Source organism: Danaus plexippus, chromosome 23 (genome assembly GCF_018135715.1).
Source record: "Danaus plexippus chromosome 23, MEX_DaPlex, whole genome shotgun sequence".
Classification (NCBI taxonomy): domain Eukaryota; kingdom Metazoa; phylum Arthropoda; class Insecta; order Lepidoptera; family Nymphalidae; genus Danaus; species Danaus plexippus.
In genome coordinates this window covers 2,351,055-2,360,093 of record NC_083551.1, presented here as the reverse complement: position 1 = coordinate 2,360,093, position 9,039 = coordinate 2,351,055, and positions in this window count along the sequence as shown.

Below are 9,039 nucleotides of genomic sequence, written 5' to 3'. Positions count from 1 at the left end.
AAAATATAATTTTAGCGATACTCGTTGTATGTCTGACAGACAATCCAAACTTGTCCCTCATCCGCGGTCTCATTAATTTCACAAACGTCTACAAAATCCCGTACGACATCAGATTAAATAGTTGTCAAGAATATGGCAGAGCCGATGTAACTACAATGGGCGGCATTCGCTTGTTAGCTTAGCCGTTATGACGGCTGAACGTTAAATTATTTCCTTTAATCGATATCAAGATATTAATAGACAGCACTAGTGATGGCGACATTTGTTTAAGAATTTAATACGTCAATTCTTTCGGAAGTCAGCCTAATTATGTTACAACGAGATTGATATTAATGGATTATTACTTTTGCAATTTCTGAATAAATTTTCACGAAACAGCCTAATTTACGTACGTTTAAGTACAAAAGAATATTTAAAGGCGCATATTTTTTTAATATCTATAAAATATATTTCAGTAAGGATGTTCGAGGATTCTTCCAGAGAGTTTAGCTCGTAAAAGTGATCTGTGATAGGAACAAGTGAATCTGTGTTATATCCACTCCGCTAGAAACATCAAGTGTAGTGTAAGAGCTTTATCGATATTTAATTTCAGATAGATGTCGATTGAATTATTTGTATCGACATATTTTACTGACAACAATGTTTATTACATTATATTTAATTATAGTAACTTACTAACGGAGATTTTATGAATCAATCTTACATCGCCTACTGTAACTTATATACTTAAACTAATATCTGTATTTTCTGAGATTATCGCTAATAAAACAGACAAACATATGAAAATCGCTTACAATTTATATTATTAATTATGATATAATTTTTATACGGAAATATTCCATATTTATAAATGTACGCTCTTCGGCTAAATCCTTGTAAAACCGCTAGTTCTTAGATTCAATATAACAAACAAATCACATCAAAGCTGGGACATAAAACCGCGATTATTATATTCGTTTGATTTTAATTACTCAAAAGTAAGCTTGTAAATCTCTCTTAGCGTTTATGTTGCCCTGGTAACGGTAGTATACATTACTATCTTGATACTTCCTGTGTAATATTCAATTTATTTATAACTTATAGTTATTTTAATAATTGAACAACTTTATACTTTAGTTTAATAGATTTAATAAATTTGTCGTCATGTTAGCCTTCTGCGGATTTGAGTCTTAACAATAGTTTTATTATATTGGTCTTCTTTCTTTAAGGATAAAGTAACCACAGATTATATTTAATGCCAAATTAAACGAACGAACAATCGATTTTTTTTTGTTTATCTAACTTATGACTAGCCATAAATATAATAGATATAAATAACGAAACTTATTTCATATTATTTGAATAAACGACTGTATTTAAAACTATGCTTTTATATTTGTGCTAAGTACCATTTATTCAACTATCTGTAAATTCTGTACATAGCTTTAATACTCAATAGTACACTTTACGGTCAATCTATTTGATTTTATGAAAGCATTAGTAGATACCGATGATTGTTCTTTAATTTTCTTTATATCACTATTTTTAAGAGACAGATATCAAAGGAGTTTCTTAATAAATAAAAAAAAAAAAAAAAAAATAAATAAACCTGGCATAACAAGTGTTCTGAAATTTTAAAAAATATATGTCATCTTACTAAAATAGTAAAAATCTCGCTAAATATAGTGATATACTTAATTCACTTATAATTTGTTTGAGCAAAGAGCTGACAAACATTTTAATGTCGATTCAAGTGAAACATAAAAATATACAAATTGTGCACGTATTTACAAGGACGTGTATGCACGGATGGAGGCCATATTCAAAACGACTAACCAACCAACCAAAAATATACAAATCAAAACAATCTTGTGTTGATGGAAATGTTTTATAAATCGTAACCAATATCGGAGTAGGAGACTTGAGTAAGGAATCAGAGCTAGTATAAGCCAGCGCCCAGCAATATAAACTATTTTATAACACGATGCCTTTAGTAGTGAATGGTTCCTAATTATGTCGATACAGGCGTTAATAGGACACTTAATGGCTATTTTTATGGCCGAAATCCGCCGACAAAGAGGCAGCCATTGTTTTTATTGAACTGTTTTTTAGTCTTAAGTTTTTATGTCAACAAGGAAACCATGTCTGTTAATAAGACTGAGCCGCGTATGAACGCTGCCTCGAGTCTACTAATTGAAATTGAAGTGGAAATAATATAGACAAATTTAATTATATGAGTGTCATAAGGATTTTCGGTTTTATAATTAAATAAAAAGACATCAGAACCTATTTGTATAAAAGTTCACAAAGTGTCGTAAGTTTAAATATCGAATGATTTTTATTCTAAATTTAAACCCACCGGACTAATAGCAAAATTCTCAGAAGAAATGCATGACTAAGCAATTTTTTGATTTTTATTTTTTCACAAATAATTTCATCACTCCCAGTAGATGTGAACTTATAAAATTAATATATATCACATTAATATAGAGTCACCAATTAACAGTTGCGACATCACACGATGTGCCCAACATAATAATAACTGAATGGCATCGCGGCATAATTTATAGTATAGCTGGCTTTAACGTTATAATAGACTTTGAGAGAGAGCGGGTGCGAGCGGGACGGAGCGATTGGTGCGAGAGGGACGGAAGACCAGAAGCGCCGCTCGACGTCAAAATACGTGCTGGGTTCGTTTTATTGCCCTGTGATGTTAGTGCTGCGATTCATCGATATCGATATATCTAATAATCATACGTCGTCTGTTCTCCATTTGTTGTAACTCCTAACTAGATCTATTTTCATCATTATATTTTAGATGAAACGTAAATAAAATTAAAATGTAACTAATTTAAAATCATATGAATATATTTCCTATGCTCAAAAGCTGTGACTTGACATATTCATTAGCGTTGTAAATAATAAATCAATTATGCACGATCATGTACTGTAAACCTCTCATATGTAATGACAAACATTTAGCAACAAAACAATTGAAGTAGTAATATAATCGACCTTAGAGTGTGCATATACTATCGATATATAGTGCAACCCTAAACTCAACGCGGCATCATCAAAGAAGCCCACCTCTTTGATGTGGCCGCTGGCGCGCGCCGTAACGCCGTAAGCGACAAATCCATACGTCATCCTCCTGTCATTATAACGCCTTACAATCGAGCCGGGAATGTGAAATTACTTACGAGACAATATAAATTGACAAGGCGTTTTAATAGCGATTATGAGTGTCGTTTTGGTTGAAACTGATGTCAATTAGACATTTTTTTTTTATCTACACACTTGACACTGTATACTGATTTGTCAGATTTGGATTAAGTTTGGCTGTTTAATTGTGAGCTTCGTCGAAATTGAGATTTTCATTTGACTTTCCTTTGACGTTGACGTTGACGTTTATTTTTTTTTCCATAAGAGTAGTGACCCGTCGAAGTTAAAACTAAGTAATTTTATTCAAAAATATAGAAATATAAATTACAGGCTTGGATTCGGATAATTTGGACAACCCCTTGAATACTAACATCCGTTAATACCGAAATTACTAATGACTGCAACTTAAGATCTGGCCGTTTGATTAAAATAGATTACATTCGATCACTTTAAATGTGTTTTTAACGTCAATGCAAGTGATCGGTAAATTGTTTTCAAATAAATTTTATTATTTTTAGGTAATAAATAAAATCGATTTTTCAGGATTATTCCATAAAATGAGTAATAACATTCCATTGCTGCCATAATTTTAAAATAAAAAAAATTAAACGTCATTTTATAATAATAGAATGTGACGCGTATTGTAATAAAAATAATACCGTCCATAAATGGTTTGAGACGTGTTTTTTAATATTAACTAATAAACGATGATGATAAATGCAAACCAAAAACAAGAAAACAAAACTGTTACGTCTCGTACTGGACAAAAACTCGAAGGTCACATAACATTCAGCCACATGATCCATCACATTCAGCCGAAATCATATAATTAAATAAATCCAACAGATAACCATGCATAATTAGCAATGCCGTTCCGTCAACCTTTAATCTCCTAATTCACACCAATCCTGTCTAACAAAAGTCCATATTAATCAACAGTTTTGTAATTATGGCGTATTTTAAAAAATGTTTTCGACCGTAGCGACACAGTTTTGACAGAGGTGCTAAGATAAATGATCGCTAATTGCCCAACGGCTAGCGGGCGTGTTCGTACTGCAACTGTTGGCGATTTATATTATAAGTTTCTATATCTATGTTACACTATTATTTAAAACTAATTTGGTCGAATTATTAATCGTTCTTGTTTCAAAATTTTAAAGCTGTTTAATACCAACCGTCGCCTTTTGTTTTTTTTTTTTAATTCCTATATTGTATCTGTGCACTACATTAAACATTATCTGATCTCTTCTGTGAAGTTTCTTATTAAATTTAATTCATTTACTTCCCTTGTAACAAGCGAAGCAAGAAAATAAAAATTCTATTACAACTAATAAAGGAAGCGATGATACCAACATAATAACTTAATAAAAAAAAAAATTAACACATCTCCGCAATTCGTATGTATTATGAGAATTATTATTGCGTAAACTAAACGTTTTATAAAACACAGGTGTGAATTAATTAATGGTATATTGTTTAATTAATATACAGCACGGACTGACAGAAATATTAATACATTAAGACATACTTCGCAAATGCATTAGAAGTGAGAAGTTTTTAAAATTATATCTTATTTGCGATCGTGGGAACGCTAATTTGTAGCATTTCATATCTCTTCATGATTCAGCAATTGTGTGTGACCAGTGTAAGATGACACTCGCGTCATCTTCTCTTGATCGATTCCTCGTTCCCATTTCAGTATCCAGAGATCATTGTATCTGGTTGCATCTAATGAGTAGTTAGGATCACTCCTGTGAGTGAACGTGTCATAGATAATTCAATTTAATGGCTGGGACCTTATAATTATCGAATTAGTGTGAATGTTTTTTTTTTCTTAAAGAGAATTTATTTTTTATGTATAAAGCCAATGTCCAGCCAGCATTTTTAAAAATATAATTATATATATATATATACATATTTATATTTATATGTTTTATATTATAACATATATATTTTAAGTTATTACCTATTAAATATAAATTGATAAAATATGTTGTTAAAATAAGTCGTACTCTCGAAATCTCCGCGGCGTCTGATTTATAAACAATACGTCAATGACGTAAGCTTCTTTAGCGGCACAGATTTATCGCTAGTGCTGTCCGCTTCTAGAAATTAATATCGATATCGATTTTTGATAGTTGGAACTTTTATGTCAACTCAATTTCTTTTATTCATCTATTGTATATCGCATTTCAGTCAGCCAGAGGGTAGGGGTAAAGTGAAAGTGTAGTATTTATACGGTCAGTCGTATTTAAATAAGTATTGTATAATTACTTGCTTTTAATGTATATGTATATAAAACATCATAATCATATGTGGCATAAGCAAGATATTTAAATAGCCTTGATTCTTATAATCCTAATTGCAGCCCACATTGAAAAAATATTAAAAATTGCTTACAAAAAACAAAGACATTTATCATAAACATAATCAATAAAGCAATTTCATTAGTATATAGTTGACGTTTTAGTATGAACAGTAAAACATCTAACATTTATTGTATTATAAATATATTGAAATATATAAAGAATATGCCATTTTGTTAATACTATAACGCTATCGATACACATTTCAATCCCTATCCGCCATTCCGGTAATCTTGTATCAACCCGTTCCTACTACTACACACGCGCGTCTTCCATCCCTCACGCACACACCACGACGTTCATCTGCCATCCCTCTCCGTCACCAGAGACGTGTTCCTGTGTGGTATGCGGCCGTCTTTGAAGTACCACGCCCCCCGCCCTGCAGTTAATTCGTCACAGTAATGACAATAGTTTTAATTAGAATTATATTTTTCATTAAACGACATTAATATTTTCTTGATGGATTCCTTTCAGTGCTGATGACGTAATCACAGATCCGTTAGATGGCGTGGGAAATGCAATTCTGATATCGGCATTATGCTGAATGAAAGGCGTTCGGAAATCTGACATCTAATTATTATTATTTTTTTTTATTTTCATTCGATATGACATTTACGTATAAACTTTTTTATATTCATCTTCTTGTAACTTAATTAGAATGTTCCATTTTTAAATTAATGAAAGTTTTTTTTTTTTTTATTAATGTTATAGCTATAGATATATAAGTGGACTAAAATGTATTATAATCGAGTAACAAAAAGTATTAATATGTAATAATTATTTTTTCATTCTTATATTGTTGTATGACAAATTACATTAACATATAAAATCAAAATATACATATATCTCTGCAAAGTAGTACGAATATGTCATTTCAAGTCATATTTTCGGATAAAAAAAAACCGGCTTACAATTTGTCTATAGTGTTCGGACCATTCATAAGCACTAGGAAATCTAATTTCCATAGGAATCCTTGAATTTCTTTGATGTTAAACCAGAAATCCTCCGAACGTACGTAATTACAGTCGGCGGCATCAAAGAGACCGCCTCTGAGATCGGTGCTTTTGTATTCAAATATATGAAACTATAAACACCTAACAAAACACACCTTATACATATGAAGATAAAGTTTATATTCGCGTGTACAACATCCAATACCTTAACACTTCGACCAGTAAAGGGTCATATCGCTTAGGGATTTTGCCACGGATATGTCAAAAAGAGATTTTATTACGTCACTAAACGACCGCACGGGTTGAATTAGGTTAGTATGTAATTATGATTGTTATTTACAACTAGACATACTTCAATACTAGATGTAGTATATTATGTTTAACATGATATAATCATGAATAAGTCGCCTAAATGCATGTCTGAGTTGTCTAATTGTTGAGTTAAGAAGAACGATCAATTAATAATTAGGTATACGTTTAACCGATTGTACATAAAGGAGTCATGTTTTTCATTTCGATGTTCATAATTACGAATTCTCAAATCATATAACACGTTGCTGTTTATAATCGAAAAAATATTTTTTGTGGGTTATTATAAGTTGAGACTTGAGATAAGAAATATATTACATATTACGGACAAGGGATTTTATATTTTTAAGGAGGGGGTCCCAGGTGTTGGTGTCCGTGACCACACCACAGGACCTCGTGACACCGTAAGCGCATTCTGCCGGCATCCAGAGCGGTACGCTAGAAAATTAAGAAATCGATGGCGGTAGGTGATAAATAACAAGGACCAACTGACAGACATTCACATCTCGTCTGCCCGTGATCACGGTTGCTGAAAAGTAACCGAAACGTCGGGATTATGTAGTTTTTAAATAATAAAATCCGCTTAGTATATCCGAAAATATATTAGTTTCATTTAAATGAATAAAACTCGCGAAAGTCTTAGATTTCATTATAAGGTTTGCGTCTTCATGTATACGATCATCGGATCATATATAATTACGAAGCATTGCTCGTCTCTCATACAATCACCATCGATAGGCTGATGAACACTGCTGGTAAAGGCCTCTTTTCACACGGAGAAGAGCATTAATCACCATGCTTGCTCATGACGGATCGGCGATTTCATTCTTATAATTTGAAATTATTAGTCCAGGTTTCCTCAAGATGTTTTCCTTCACCGTCTGTCAGTGGTGTCTGAATACTCTTAGAAAGTGATATATAACTCGGAATAAATCACATTGGTACTTGCCAGGTTTCGAACCCGCACCCTCATGCATGAGAGGCGGGCTTTGACCTCTATGCCACCACGATTACAAAATGAAATAACCAAAAATAAAACAATTTGCGAATATTAATGAATAAAAAACTTTAACATTAAAACTGGTAACGGTCCGTATGTAGTGCAATAAAAACTCGGTTTAAAAATTCGGAAGGATAATTTTTTTGACAGGAAGTATATTAAAATTAATATCACTCTTATAAATTTTCTTACCTCAATGCTTGATTTATAATTCCTTTTCTTCTATGTCAATTATCAAAAACATTTTTCACCAAAAGTATCAATATAAAGCTTTCTGTCTTTTGTTTATTAAATCTTATAGTATTATACTATGTAACAAATTTTAATCAATGGTCCCTCATTTCCCACCATATATTAATATTTTTTCTCCTACGTCTAAAAAGCCGACGGTCTGAAATTATAAAGCCAACGTCATTTGTAGACATTGTAATATCTGGATGTAAAAATGCGACCTTTTTCCGATATTTTAAATACCATATTAATATTCAGATCTCTTTGAAATTCCATTCATGATGCCTATATACCTATGCTCCTCCATTTTGTGTAGCAGCTTTGAAATTTGAATAAAAGTTTCAGAATTTCAAATTATTGTATGTTGAAATAAATTAAATTTTAATGCTCTCGTACCCTTATAAACGCTCTTAAATTACTGCCTACATGTATTATAAAAAAAACTACCTATTTTATTCAATTTAACTGTTTAACTTTACACAAAGATCGGTATCTATTAACTTGTTGGATAAAAATAGTATATACTGCTTAATTGGAAATATGGGGATAGCTGTACAAAAATATCTTTATTTTATATTTTAAAATTACTGTTATCCCAAAATATTACAATTAAATTCAATAATTTTATTACGTCACACACCAGTGCGACAACATGCACACTATATTCAGCCAATGTCATGTAGAGTTGAGTATTTTTTTTTTGCTATGTCTTCATCACAAATCAAAGTGGAAGTAGTATTATTATATTAATTTATTACAAACGATAACTCAACTTTAATGTCGAAATTAATTGTCAATAATTATAATGTTATGATCAAAAATTTAGTTAGATATATATTAATTATTAAGTAACAGAAAATTGAATATTGTACATATTTATATCTAATACATTATCAACTTTGGTTTTTATTTACTAGTCATGTCATAGCCAGACAGAGATTCAAGGACAATCCTAAGATTTTTACAACAAAATATTTTTCACTAAGTTTTTTTAAGCATATAACTCAAAACTGAGTTTACAACATTATAGCAACGGCAT